Source organism: Vombatus ursinus, unplaced genomic scaffold (genome assembly GCF_900497805.2).
Source record: "Vombatus ursinus unplaced genomic scaffold, bare-nosed wombat genome assembly UNPS02014830.1, whole genome shotgun sequence".
Classification (NCBI taxonomy): Eukaryota; Metazoa; Chordata; class Mammalia; order Diprotodontia; family Vombatidae; genus Vombatus; species Vombatus ursinus.
Genome location: NW_020954608.1, coordinates 42,917,609 through 42,933,869, shown reverse-complemented (window position 1 = coordinate 42,933,869; position 16,261 = coordinate 42,917,609).

Below are 16,261 nucleotides of genomic sequence, written 5' to 3'. Positions count from 1 at the left end.
TGGGCAAGTCACCCAATTTCTGCTTGTCTCAGTTTCCTCAACTATAAAATGGGGATAATAACAGCACAGGTTTGTTGTGAGGATTAAATGAAATCTATGTAAAACACTTAGCATAGTGCCTGGTGGAGCTAAGATGGCAGAGAAAAGTCAGGAAGTTGCTGAGCTCTCCCCAGTTTCCCTCAGAAGCAATGTTAAATCAGGCTTCTTAACAGATTCTGGAGTGACAGAACATACAAAAAGACAGAGTGAAATAATTTTCCAGCTTAAGATAACTTAGAAGGGCTTCAGGAAAGGTCTGTTTCACTTGGGTGAAAGGAAAGTACAGTACAGCATAGATGGTGTCTGGGCAAGACAGTGGGGAGACTCTTAGCTGTAGCACAGATGAGCAACTGAGGTCCCACAGTTCTGGCTCAGCAGGCCAGTGACACAGCAGGTCAGCTGTGAGGCCTCCAGCCCCAGGGCAGAAGGCAAATTGTGAGCACTAGAACCCTGGCACAACAGGTGTAAGTAGGCTGGGCCACCCCAGTGCACTGGGCAAGCTGCAAGCACCTGGCCCCCACTGTGGAAAGTCAATGACAAGACCTCTGGTTCCCACCATGAGAAGCTTGGGACAGTTCCCCCTGTGCCCCATGAGCAGAGCTTAACTTTAAAAGTCATGAAATAGGCTGAAAAATGAGTAATAAACAGAAAAGAGCCCTGACCATAGAAAGCTATTATGGCAACTGGGAAGATCAAAATACAAACTCAGAAAAGGACAGCATAGTCAAAATGCCCACATGTAAAGCCTCAAAGGGCAATATGAATTGGTGTCAAACCCAAAAAGTCCTCTTGGAAGAGCTGAAAAAGGATTTTAAACATCAAGTAAGAGAGGTGGAAGAAAAATTGGAAAAAGAAATGAGTTATTCAGGAAAATTATGAAAAAAGAGTCAACAGCTTGGAAAAGGAAGCATAAAAATTGACTGAAGAATACAACTTCTTAAAAAATAGAATTAGACAAAGAAAAAAGAAAAATGCACTGAAGGAAAAAAAAAACTTCTTTAAAAATAGAATTGCCCAATTGAAAAAAGAGGTACAAAAGCTAACTGAAGAAAATAATTCCTTAAAAATTAAAACTGGCAAGTGGAAGCTAATGGCTCTATGAGACATCAAGAATCAGTTAAACAAAATGAAAAAAAAAAGAAAAAAATGCAAAATACCTCATTGGAAAAACAACTCACCTGAAAAATAGATTCGAGAGAGATAATCTAAGAATTATTGGACTGAAGGCCATAAAAGAGTCTAGACAGCATCTTTCAAGAAATGATCAAGGAAAATTGCCCTGATATCCTAGAACCAGAGGGTAAAATCATCATTGAAAGAATCCACTGATCACTTCCTGATAAAGATCCCAAAATAAAAACTCTAAGGAATATTGTACCAAATTCTAGAATTATTAGATCAAGGAAAAATATTGCAAGTTGCCAGAAAGAAACAATTCAAATACCAAGGAACCACAGTCAAGATTGCACAGGACTTAGCAACTTCTACAATAAAGGACTGAAGGGCTTGAAATATGATATTCCGGAAGGCAAAGGAGCTTGGATTACAACCAAGAAGCAACTATCCAGAAAAATTGAGTATTATCTTTCAGGGGAGAAGATGAACATTCATTGAAATAGGGGATTTTCAAACTTTCCTGATGAAAAGACCAGAACTGAACAGAAAATTTGGTCTTCAAATATAAGACTCAAGAGAAGCATAAAAAGATCAATAGGAAAGAAAAAAAAACATGTTATTCAATAAGATTAAACTGTTTACATCCCTACATGGGAAGATGATTCTTGTAACTCTTGGGAACTGTATCTTTATTAGGGCAGTTAGAAGGGAAATATAATATAATAATATAATATAATATAATATAATATAATATAATATAATATAATATAATATAATATAATATAATATAATATAATATAATGTAATGTAATGTATGTAATGTGATATGATGCAATGTAATATAATATAATATATATACACACAGAGAGAATATGAGTATAAGTTGACTTTGAGGTGATGATATAAAAAAATTAAGGGATAAAAAAAAGGATTGTACTGGGAGAAGAGGAAAGGAGGAGGCAGAATAGGGTAAATCACATCACATGAAGAGGTGCAAAAGATCTACTACAGTAGAGGGAAAGAAGGGAGGGGTGAGTGTTATTTGAACCTTACTCTCATCAGATTTGGCTTAAAGAGGGAATAAAATAAACACTCAGTTGGGTATAGAAATTTATCTTACCCTCTAGGGAAGTAGGAGGGGAAAGGGGAAAGAAAATAGAAAGAGGGAGCTGATAGAAAGGAGGGAAGAAGGAGGAGGGAAAGGGGAATGAAAAGGGGGGGCTGATAGAAGGGAGAGCACATTGAGGGAGGTGGTGGTCAGAAGCAAAACATTGGTGAGGAGAGACAGGGCGAAAGGAGAAAGAAAAGTATAAATGAGGGGGGGAATAGGATGGAGAGAAATACACAGTTAGTCCTCATAACTGTCAATGTGAATGGGATGAACTCTCCCATGAAACAGAAGCAGATAGCAGAGTGGATTAAAAACTAGAATCCTACAATATGTTGTTACAAGAAACACATCTGAAGCAGAGAGATACACATAGAATAAAGGTAAAAGACTAAAGCAGAATATATTATGCTTCAGCTGAAGTAAAAAAGGAGGGGGAGGGGTAGCAATCTTGCTCTCCAACAAAGCAAAAACAAAAATAGATCAAATTAAAAGAAATAAGGAAGGAAACTACATTTTGCTAAAAGTTACCATAGACAATGAAGTAATATCAATATTAAACATAATATGTGCCAAGTGAAATAACATCCAAATTCTTAGAGGAGAAGTTAAGTGAGTTGCAGGAAGAAAGACAGCAAAACTATATTAGTGGAGGACCTCAGCCTCCCTCTCTCAGAACTAGATAAATCCAACCAGAAAATAAACAAGAAAGAAGTTAAGAAGATGGATAGAATTTTAGAAAAGTTTAATATGATAGACCTCTGGAGAAAATTGAATGAGGATAGAAAGGAATATAACTTTTTCTCAGTGGTACATGGTACCTACACAAAAATTGACCATGTATTAGGGCATAAAAACCTCACAATCAAATAGAGAAAGGCAGAAATATTAAATGCAGCCTTTTCATATTGTGATCCAATAAAAAATTATGTGTAGCAAAGGATCATGGAGAGATAGGCTAAAAACTAATTGGAAATGAAATAATCTAATCCTAAAGAATGAGAGGGTCAAACAGCAAATCATAGAACTAATCAGTAATATCATCAAAGGAAATAACAATAATGAGACAACATACCAAAACTTATGGGATGCACCCAAAGCAGTTCTAGGAGAAATTTTATATCTCTAAATGCTTACCTGAATAAAGTAGAGAAAGAAGGGATCAATGAATTGGGCATGAATCCAAAAAAGCTAGAAAAAGAACAAATTAAAAATCCCCAATTAAATACCAAATTAGAAATTCTGAAAATCAAAGGAGAGATTAATAAAATTGAAAGTAAGAAAAATATTGAACTAATAAATAAAAGTAAGAGCTGGTTTTATGAAAAAAAAACAATAAAATAGATAAACCTTTGGTTAGTTTGATTTTTCTAAAAAATGAAAGAAGAAAACCATATTACCAGTATCAAAAATTAAAAGGGTGAATTCACCATCAATGAAGAGGAGATTAAAGCAATAATTTATAGCTATTTTGCCCAATTGTATGCCAATAAATCTGACAATATAAGTGAAATGGATGAACATTTACAAAAACTATAGATTGCCCATATTAACAGAAGAGGAAATAAAATACTTAACCCCATTTTAGAAAAAGAAATTGAACAAGCAATCAATGAACTTTCTAAGAAAAAATCTCCAGGGCCAGATAGAATTACAAGTGAATTCTACCAATTAATTTCAATACTAAATAAACTACTTGGAAAAATAGACAAAGAAGGAGTCTTACCAAATTCCTTTTATGACACAAATAGGGTGCTGATACCTAAACCAGAAAGAAAATTGTAGACCAGTTTCCCTAATTAATATTGATGCAAAAATTTTGAATAAAATATTAGCAAAGAGATTACAACAATTTAGCATGAGAATAATACACTATGACCAGGTGAGATTTACACCATGAATGCAGGGCTGGTTCAGTATTGGGAAAATTATCAGCATAACTGACCATATCAACAACAAAACTAACAGAAATCATATTATTATCTCAATAGATGCAGAAAATTTTTTTGACAAAATACATCACCTATTCCTATAAAACCTCTAGAGAGCATAGGAATAAATGGAGTTTTCCTTAAAATGATAAGCAGTAGCTATCTAAAACCAGTAACAAGCATTACACATAATGGGAATAAGCTAGAAGCATTCCCAAAAAGATCAGGGATGAAACAAGGATACCCATTATCAACACTGTTATTTAATATTGTACAGAAATGTTAGCTTTAGCAATAAGAGAAGAAAAAGAAATTGAAGGAATTAGAATAGGCAATGAGGAAACAAAACTATCACTCTTTGCAGATGATATGATGGTATACTTAGAGAATCCTAAAGAATCAACTAAAGAACTACTTGAAACAATTAACAACTGTAGCAAAGTTGCAGGGTAGAAAGCAAACCCACAAAAACCATCAGCATTTCTATATACTACAAGAAAGCCCAGTAGCAAGAGATAGAAGGAGAAATTCCATTTAAAATAACTGTAGAAAATATAAAATATTTGGGAGTCTACCTGCCAAGACAAACCCAGGAACAATATAAACACAGTTACAAAACACTTTTCCACACAAATAAAGTCAGATCTAAATAACTGGAAAAATATCAGTTGCTCATGGGTAGGCCGAGGAAATATAATAAAAATGAAAATTCTACCTAAATTAATTTACTTATTCAGTGCCATACCAATCAAACTACCAAATAATTATTTTATAGAGCTAGAAAAAATAATAATAAAATTCATTTGGAAGAACAAAAGGTCAAGAATATCAAGAGAATTAAGGGAAAAAAATGCAAAAGAATGTGGCCTAGCTGTACCAGATCTAAAACCATATTATAAAGTGGCAATCATCAAAACTATTTGGTACTGGCTGCTAGTGGAATAGATTAGATCCACGAGACACAGTAGTAAATAAACTGTAGTAATCTACTGTTTGATAAGCCCAAAGACTCTAGCTTCTGGAATAAGAACTCACTATTTCACAAAAACTGATGGGAAAACTGGAAAATAATATGACAGAAACTAGGCATAGACCAATATCTCACACACTATACCAAGATAAGGTCAAAATGGGTACATGATTTGGACATAAAGGATGATACCATAAGCAAATTAGGAGAGATCTAAGGAGAAAGAAAAAATTTATGACCAAACAAGAGATGAAGAACATTATGAAATGCAAAATGGATAATTTTGATTACATTAAATTAAAAAGGTTTGCACAAACAAAAACAATGCAACCATGATTAAAAGGAAAGCAGAAAGCTGGGAAACAATTTCTACAGCCAGTGTTTCTGATAAAGGTCTCATTTCTAAAATATATAGAGAATTGAATCAAATTTATAAGAATACAAGACATCCCTCAATTGATAAATGGTCAAAGAATATGAACAAGCAGTTTTCAGATGAAGAAATTAAAGGTATCTATAATCATATGAAAAAATGCTCTAAATCGTTATTGATTAGAGAAATGCAAATTAAAACAACTCAGAGGTACCACCTCACACCTATCAGGTGGCTAATATGACAGAAAAGGAAAATGATAAATGTTAGAGAAGATGTGGGAAAACTGGAACACTAATGCATTGTTGGTGGAGTTTTGAACTGATCCAACCATTCTGGAGAGCAGTTTGGAACTGTGCCCAAAAGGCTATAAAACTGTGCATTCCCTTTGATCCAGTAATACCGCTACTAGGTCTTTATCCCAAAGAGATCATAAAAAAAGGATTGCTTGCTGACAAAGGGAGAGGAGAGTGAACTTTGGAACTCAAAATCTTATAAAAATGAATGTTGATAACTATCTTTACATATAATAGGAAAAAAAGAAAATACTATTATAGAAAAAAAAGCAGAGTGCCTGGCACATTTTTTTAGATACTATATAGACCCCACCTCTATCTTTTATTCTTAAATTCTTCATAACCACCTTGGGGGCCATTAGTCAACCATAGTGGGTAGGGCTGTGGTCCTAACAAAAGAGCAGGCAGCATTAATTAGCCAGAGGCTGTTGCTGCAATACTTTCTTGAGGCAGGGGAAGCTGATGGCACTGACAGAGGTAAGAGCAACAGCAGATGGAGGTAGCAGATGCAACATCATAGTGATGAATTCCTATGATAAGAAGAAATGATCCTAGACCAAGTTAAAGAATTCTAAATTCAGTCCATGAGCTACAAGAGACAGTTGTTTGGTTGTTTTTCAGTTGTGTCCAGCTCTTCATGACCTCATCTGGGGTTTTTCTAGCAAAGATCCTAGAGTGGTTTGCCATTTTCTTCTCTGGCTCATTTTTACAAATGAGAAACAGAGACAAACAGGGTTAAATGACTTGCCCAGGGTCACACAGCTAGTAAGTGTCTGAGGCTGCATTTGAACTGAATAAGATGAGTCTTCCTGACTTCAGGTCTGGCCACCTAGCTGCCCTACAAGAGACAACTTAGGAACAATTAGGCACAGAATCAAGCATATTGAGACCTTGATCCTTTCTGGTATTATGAGTCAGATAGACTCTTTAGATTTAGCAGAGGGGAGTCAAATCTCTTGAAAGTCTGAGTTCTTTCTGTACTGGGGCAGGGAAATGGGGGAACTTCGACCCTAGGGTGGGGCTTACATTTGGAGTGAATGTATAACTTGCTGGAGACCATAGGCTTACCAGAGGGGAGAGATTTCTTGCCCCCCCCCAGCAATTCTCTATTTTTTTCCCCACTTCAGGGGGTTGGATGCTGACCCTAAAATAGTAGGACACAAGTGAGGAACAACTACCTCTGAGGAAAAAGGGGACCTGCCTATCAGTTGATTGCCTATTTTTTAGTACAAGAGCCTACTGTACTTTGTTTTGCTGCGTGTAATAAATTTATTCTATGCTCCAAAACTAGCTAACGTGGTCCTTGCAATACATAAATTCTAGAAATGAGCCATATTTTGATGTTTCCCAGGAAGATTCAGAGTAAAGTCAAAATGAACTATAAAGAATACTGATAATTTTGATATCTTTAAGATATGAATTTGAGTCTCTGTGAGTTTGGAGCTATGTTGGACCAAAGGCTACATAATTATAACTCCAAAAGGTGAACAAAAGGAGGACTTAGTGATGATGTTTATAATTTATTTTAATTTTACATTTTATTCTTTATTGTCATTCAGAATTTGACCATGAACATTTCCATAAAAAGAATAAAAAAAATTACACATAAAACCATGAATCTATATTATGTGCAACATATTTTTTAAAGTATAAAATAAATTCAACAAATTAGTTTCAAAGCTGCCCTACTTGTCTGTGTCTTCCTTCAGAACTTCTGTTCTTTTTTTTAGCCTCAATGACATTCTATTTTTTTTCTTCTTATCTTTTTTAGGGGATAGGGTGTCATTATCACTAACCCCTCTCTACCCTTTTCTAATTCCCGATCATTAAAAACAAACAAACCCTTCCCGTGTAAAAAATGAGCACAGTCAAGCAAACAAATCCATACATTGGTCATTTGGAAAATATATGTCTTTCTCTGCACCTCTAGTCCATTACCTCTCTATCAGGAAGTGGGTGGCATGAGTCATTGTACTGATCATAATTCTTAAGTCTTTTCACAATTCTTTTCATTTATACTGTTGTATAAAGTCATATGAATTCTTTTCCTTGTTCTGCTTGCTTCACTCTTCATTACTTCATATAAGTCTTTCCAAGTTCCTCTAAATCCAACCCTTTTGTCATTTCTGATGGCACACTGATTTTGCAATTGAATAGCTTTTTGGGTATAGTTGCAAACTGCTTTCCAAAATGACTGGATTGGTTCACACCTTCACCAACAATGCATTTAAGTACCTGGTTTTTTTCCACAGCGCATCCAGCATTTTATATTTTCCTTTTTGTTTTTTTTTTTCAACTTTTCCAATCTGATGAGTATGAGGTAGTACCTGAGTTACATTGATTTGCATTTCTCTAATTATAATAATTTAGAGCATTTTTTTATATGGATAGTGATAACTTAGATTTCTTCCTCTCCTGTTCTTTGATTATTTATCTATCGGATAATGACTTTTTATATATTTGAATCCATTACCTTCATATCTTTGTTGTCAACTTTCTCCTTTAGTAAGATCAGATGAATTAACTTATTTTATTTTCCTTTTTTAAAAATTAGTTTCTACTTTTACTTATAAATTTAAGAGAGTTGCTCCCAATTTTGTTAATTTCTTTTTTTATTTTCAGAATGTTTTGTTGGTATTTTTATTTTCATTTTTTTTTAGTTGCATGCCCAGAGTGCCAGGCCTGGAGTCAGGAAGACTCATTTCCCTGAGTTCAAATCCAGCCTCAGATACTTACTAGCTGTGTGATCCTGGGCAAGTCACTTAACTCTGTTTGCCTTAATTTCCTCATCTGTAAAATGAGCTGAAGAAGAAGATGATAAATCACTCCAGTATCTTTGCCAAGAAAATTTCAAATGAGGTCGTGAAGTGTTGGATACAACTGAACAATCTTTTTAGGTTTCTCTTGACACTTGTGTTTTCACTTCAAAACTTCCACTTAGCTATTGTTTTTGCTTTTCTTTTTGTTCTCATCAGGAATCCTTAAAAATCTATTTTTCCCCCATTACAAGTCCATTTCTTCCCTTGTAGGATTACAATTAGCTTCATAGGGTAACTTATTCTTGGGCATAAACCTTTATCTTTTTTCTATCTTGGCTGATAGGTAGAATGTTTTGTTTATTCTGATTTCTTTTTATTCTGGTTGCCAGAATTATAACTGTCACTTTGTTGACTCAGCAAGTTACTTCAGTTCAGGGGAAAGTGAGTAGCTGTCTCCTTACTCAGCATGTTCTCTTGATTTGGAGGAAATTGCGGTGGCATTTGGTCAAGTATTGACTTGATTTTAGCATGGTATTAATGATTTATAAAGAATAGTTGTTTCTGTATCAGGATTTTGGTTCCCTCGTGAAGTATGCCATTGAATGAAATTATCTAAGATTGCTTATGCTAGTGTTTTAGTAAATAATTCCTAACTCTTTGGAAAAGATTCCTTTAGGTATTTTACTTAACCCATTTAGAAATGTACTCATGACCCAAATGTCTAATGTATTAAATCACTTGACTTTTTAAGAATATATATTTCAGTTGTTTCTCCCTGTCTGTTAGAAACAGCATAGTTTTTCTATGTGAAAGAGGGTTTTGAAGTAACCACTGTTACATAAGGATTGTAGAATGTTGGGCAGTAACCTGTAGAATCACCGGTGCAAAAGTTCAGAGATAGAAAAGGGATTACCATGTAGAAGAACCTGTATGAAGGCCAGTTTGACTGAATCATAGAGTGACACAAGAAGAGTAATATGGAGGAAAGTTAAGGAAGGTCAGGGTGGGCTTGTAAAGTACTTTAACTGCCAAACAGCAGAAGTCAGAGTTATTGCCTCTAACCTCAAAGCATCAGGTCTACACTAGGTTGAAGTCTCTTAAATAAATGATACCTTAGAAGACAGGAAAGGGGATTAGAGGTTGAGACCAAAAAGAAGGGTCTTAGCCTTGAGTTCTTCCCAGTGGGAGGAGATTGGCAAGGTCTGATAGGAGTCAGCCTCTCCTATTTCCAGAAGAAAGGAAGGAAATTCCCTCTCAGTGAGACTCTATTCCACAGCAATAGCTGCTGGTTGCAATGCCAAAATGACCTGTTCTTTCACCTCCATGCAGGCTGTACTGAGATTTTGGGGACAACTGGTATTGATTCTAGAGGCAATAGAGAGCCATGGGACTTTATTGATGAGGCACTATGTCCTCTAGCCACTGTACCATATTGTCTCTATGTTCTGCATATAATAGGTATAAAATGTATTTCTGGAACTGAATTTAATAAACCATAAGGACAGATTGTATGTTATAGAAATTATTTTGATATTTTCTAAATGACTTTTTGAAAAGTGGTGAAATAATGATGATTTTGATAGCTAGCATTTATATAGGAATTACTATGTGTCAGGCACTGTGCTAAGTGCTCTATAAATATCATCTCATTTAATCCTCAGAACAATCCTACAAGGTAAGTGATATTATTATCCCTATTTTACAGTTGAGGACACTGAGGCAAACAACTTAAGTGACTTACACAGGGTCACCCAGCTAAGAAGTCTCTGAGACACCTCCTCAATAACTTGTGTAAATAGGTGAGGTTCTAGCTAATTGCACACCAAACCTTTTCCTCAATTTTATCTTTATTCTAGCTTTTTACCGATTGTTTTCTTTGTTCTAAAAGGATCGTAGTTATACTGTCCATAGACATCTATTTCAAGAATGACTCCCACATTAATGAGTCATTTTCTTTCTTTTAAAATAAAACCAATTTCATTTAAAAAATGTTACTAGGTGTTCCCCCTGTCTAGTCCTTCTCACTCTTTTTCAAAGAAAGCACTCATGATACATAGACAATAAGCTTCTTGGTTGTCTCTAAGTGTTTGGCTTCTTTTATTCCTGAGCCTCATCCTGAACTGAATTTTCCAAAATATTTTTTTGCTATGCTTGCTTATTCTTACCTTTGCATCAAAGTCATCGTGTTTTAAGATGTATTTATTTAATAAAAAGAATCTAATCAAATTCCTCATAGAATTTCTCTACCTTTCATTCTCTGCAACAGATGTTGGGGCATAACATGCAGTTATTTTCAGGATGGTCTTTTTGTACATACTAATCAGGAGCACTGTAAAAAGTTATTTCAAAATAGCCTATGAAATGTTGTTTCTTTTCTTTAGATACACAATAAAACCAATTATACCAAGTCCTCTATTTACTTCTCTTACATTTATCAGCACCTTCCTTCTTTATTCTGATTTCACTTATACCAAGAATATCAAGATTGATATGACTCAATTCTTCCCTTAGCATGTTCACTCATTGGTCACTGGGTAAAGATTTTGTGCTTGATGTAACCAGGAACTTTAGTGAAGTGGACATGTCAGATGATGAGCATCTAGAAGTCAAGGTCATGCATCTTAATGTTAATTCCCATTGCATGGAGGAGAATAGTTGGGTACTTGGCAAGGCACAACTTGGAATCAATCAACAAGTATTTACTAGATATTTATAATGTGCCAGGCACTGAGGATTCAAAGAAAAAGTGAAAAATGGGGCTCCTTGCCCTTAAGGAGCTTGCATTCTATTGGGAAACTTAGTGTATACATATGTTGGTATATACAAGATACCTATGGAATAGATACATGCAGAGAAGAGAGTAAGGTCAGAAAGTAGTACAGAGAAGCAAGCAGCTTTGAAAGCTACAGGTCGAAATTAAATACTTAAAAAAATCAAACTGTATATAATAGAGGTCTATAGTTTCATGAACAATCTTTTTTTCTGTTCTATTATGTATATGTGAATGCCCATTTTCTTTGATGTTTGTTTAGTGCAGAATAAAAATAAAATTTAATTTAAAAAAAATGTAAGCTAACTTTAGAGGAGAAGGCATTAGCAACTGGGGGAAATAGGAAAGGCCTCCTGTAAAAGGTGGGGCTTGAACTGAATCTTTAAGGAAACCAGAACTCAAGAGGCAGCTGTGAAAATGAAGAGAATTCCAGGCATGAAGGACAACTAGTACAAAGGCAGAGGGATGAGGGTTGAAGTAGTGTGTTAAGGGATAGCAAGTAGGTCAATATGACTGGACCATAGAGTACATAGAAGAAAGTAATGTGTAAGAATACTGGAAAGATAAGAAGAGTCCAGGTTGTGAAGTTTTGTTGTTTTTCAGTTGTGTCCAATTCTTTGTGACCCCATTTGGGGTTTTCTTGGCAAAGATACTGGAGTGGTTTGCCATTTCCTTCTCTAGCTCATTTTACAGATGAGGAAACTGAGGCCAACAGGATTAAGTGACTTGCCCAGGGTCACACAGTTAGCAAGTACAAATCTGAACTCATTTGAACTCAAGGAGAAGAGTCTTCCCAATTCCAGGCTTGGTACTCTCTCCACCGTGCTATCTAGTTGCCCTGTGAAGAGCTTTACCTACCATCATAAAGGAGTTTTCATTTGATCATATGGGAAGCCATGAGAGTTTATTGATTGGAGTTAAGAAAGAAGGGAACATAATTAGATTTGGATTTTAGGTAAATCAAGCTAACAGCTATGTGGAGGATAGATTGGAAGGGGGGGAGACAAGAGAGGGAGAACAATTAGGAGGCTATTACAATAGTCCAGGCAAAAAGTGATGAAAGCCTCAATTAGAGTGTTGCTGTGTAAATGGAGCAAAAAGGGAGATATGTGATAGAGCTGGAAATGATAAGATTTGGTAACTGATTAGTTATATGGGGTTAGTAAGAGTGAGGAGGATGGCTCTGAGGACTTGAACTTGCTTGACTGGAGGGATGATGATACCTTCAACAGAAATGACAGCTTTCAGAAGAGTAGGGAGTTTGAGGGTAAAGAAAATGAATTCAGTGTTGGACATGTTGAGTTTGAAATGCCTGGGGCACTAGGAAGGGAGTGGTGTCCTCAACAGTAATGGAGAAATTGGGAAGGAAGGGCTGGGGGGAAGATAATGAGTCTTGCTTTGGACATATTGAGTTTAAGAGGTCAAGTAGACATCCTGTTTGAGATGTCTAATAGGCAGTCACTTGAAAGTGTGCTACTGGAGGTTTGCAGAGAGATTAGGGCAGGATAGGTAGATTTGAGAATCACCTGCATAGAGATGATAATTAAATTTATGGGAGTTGATGAGATCATCAAGTGAGGTAGTATAGAAGAAGAAGACCCAGGACAAAGCCCTGTGGGACATTTATTGTTAGAAGGTATAACCTGGCTGATGATCCAACAAAGTTAGATGGGTAGGAGGAGAACCAGGAGAGAAGTGCAGCCCCAAAAACCTAGAGAAAAGAGAGTATTGAGAAGAAGAGGCTGATCAACAGTGTCAAAGGTTTCAGAGAGGTCAAGAAAAATGGGAATTGAGAAACGGTCATTGGATTTGGCAACTAAGAGACCATTAGTAACTTTGGAGAGAGCAGTTTCAGGTCAGAGTGAGATCAGAAGTCTAATTGTAAGGGGTTAAGATGAGAATGAAAGGAGAGCAAGTGGAAGCACCAATTGTAGATGGTCTTAAGGAGTTTAGCTACAAAAGGTAGAAGAGATATAGAACAATAGTTAGTGGGGATGGAAGGATCAAGTCACTTTCTGAAGGTCACATAAATAGTAGCAAAGCTGGAATTTCAGCCCAGGTCCTTTGGCCCTAAATTTATGGTTCTTTATACTTTACTATAGCTACAAGACTCTTCTTTCCTTGTAGTCTATTGTTCTGTGCAAGGAGAATGTTGGGGGGCTAGTTTTATTCATTTATTCACCTAAACTTCCTTAGGTGAATGAAGCTTCAAGCATGGGCACTAACACCTTAGATTGGTTTTGTTTTGTACTTTGTTATTTTGTAGTCTTCACTGGCCAGCTTTGATATATATATATATATATATATATATATATATATACACATATATATACTTGAACCATTTTTATCTTTTGTGTGTATTCTTTTAAGGTCTGAGCTTATGGAAGAACTCCCACAGTATCTACATGCATATTGATGGACCAGTTCTGCAGTTTGTTCATCAAAAAATATACTAAAATCTGGGCAATAGAAATTCTTCATATACTTGGTCCTTCCTGAGTGGATGGTTAAGCCAAATTCTTTTTAGTTGTAAAGGTGGAGTGGATTGATTTACTCAATCTAGTCTCTCCACCCCACTTCAGGTAAGCACTGAATGATCTAAACAAGGTTAGCTAAGTAGAAGGGCAGATATTGCTATCACTGTTTTGCAATTGTAGGAATTGGGGAAAAAATGCAACTTTGAGATGAAAACCATAGGAAATTTTATGACTAGATGGGAGAATCATTATCCCTAATATTGTATTATTTATATATTATATTACTATATTGTATTATGCCTAATAAATTGTTATGGTATATTATATTATATTATATTATATTTATTATTATATTATATTACATTAAACCAAGTGGTCATGTCTATACATGTAAAGCGAAGGGAAGAATTTAGGCAAATATCTACATAAATCAGATAATTTTGCTATTGAGTAAAATGGTAAAGAATAACAAAATAAGTAGAAGTTGGTCTCAATTTTTTGGATCTACTTTCTGTCTTGATGAGTTCTATGTAACTGTTCAATTCTCTTCTGTGTAGGCAAAACCAGTGAATCAATAGTGCAATTAATAATTGGATTAATCTACAGGCAATGTAATCTCTAATGTGCCCTTTCCTTGGAATTTTCTCTGAGGCAATTCATATCATTTAAAGTTGTCCAAAAATGGAATGAGCTACATTAAAAAGTAGTGAATTCCCCATCACTAGAAATGTTGAAACAAAGGCTAGGAACCACTTATTGAGGATACTGTAGCGAGAAATCATGCATGTAGGGGTGGGCTAGATAGCTTCTGAGGTCCTTTCCAAACTCTAAGATTTTATGTTTCTATTGCATTGTATCACTTTGCATTTCATTATTTATTGCATAGCTACACTATATCTGAGATATATTTTAGAAAAAAAATAAAATTGTCTGCCACAAGAAATTTCCCGTCTCATTGGGAAACAAGACCACGAAACCAAATAAAAGGTGAATTATGAATGATTATGAGAAGCTAGATCAAGTACAAGAGCTCTAGACTTAGTCCCTTTTCTATCTTTTAAGAAGAGTCTTAATAACTACTGTGCCAGAATTATTTAGGAGGCCCAGAATAAAATATACATTTTAATTAAACATATCATAGTGTGGTATTTACTGTGGCCTCTCTCTCCCAGAGCGAGGCAGGATACCTTTCCCCCTCATGGTTCTAGAGGAACCCCTGAGGAGTTGGGGGTGTCTTTTTCTAATGTTGTCTGCTTATACCATCATTACAATGTGTTCCTTCTACTGTTAACCTCCAGTGATTAGTACTCCAGTTCCACTTATCTAATTAACATCTATTGGTTTTTACAAAAAGATATTTACTTTGAATATATGACAAGAACAAAAGTACAAATATTTGTACTTGTATTTGTATTTGTATTTGTATATACAAAATTGCCCCCAGATACAGGGGCATATTCTCCCATATACATCTTTGGTCCTTGGGAAATGTTGGCTCAGTTTTACCACCAAGTTCATATCCAAATGTAGTCTCACTGTTGGATGAATCCCTGTCTCATTTACTGATGGGCTGGGTCACAACTCAAGGCATTGATGCAGAACTCGCTGCAAAGTCCAGCCTGGGCTCGACTCTCAGATTTCCATCTTCAATCTTCTTCACCTAAAATGAAAGAACAAACACTGAAGCAAAGAACTGAAGTATATATCCACAAGATCCCATAATGGTCTCTGATGGGGAAGGGTCCAAGGCCTTTCCCCTTACAGCATTGTCTCTTTTCTCTCACAGAAATATCACCATACAGGAAGAAGTCAAATCAAGAGAAGCTGGACTAGTGCCTTTTGAATGCATGCCCAGTTCTGACTGCAGTTAATCAAAGAGGCTCCTCTTCACCCTTGGTTAGCTGACCAGAAATCGATCACAAAATTTCTATGCATGCCTTAAAATTCACATGGGGATTGTATCAGCTGAACACTCTGAGCAGGTTCATAAAGACTGGGCTTATTGACCAGTCTCCTTGTTGCAATAGAATGTAAAAGATACCAGCCTGGGTTTTTCAGGTGTAAGTGATATCAGCTATCTTTGTTAAACAGATGTTCCAAGGAAAAGAGAGATCCCAAAAGACAAGTCTAACAGTGTTCTGGAATTATTTGATACATCTTTGAACAAAATCCACCATAATTGCTATGCATTTAGGGAGTGACTTGTCTTTTGCCTCTTTTTATATTATTTGCATTTAGCCCAGGCACATAGTAGGCATTTAATAAATGCTCTTTGGCTGAAAAGCAGCCCAATACAAAATAATGATTCAGAAAAGCAAATGATATAAAACTATGACAAATTTAAAACCTGGGTAGAAAATTGGGGAAAGAAATGAAATATTGTTTACAAAGACACTCCAACAATTACTTAAGAGCAACAGGG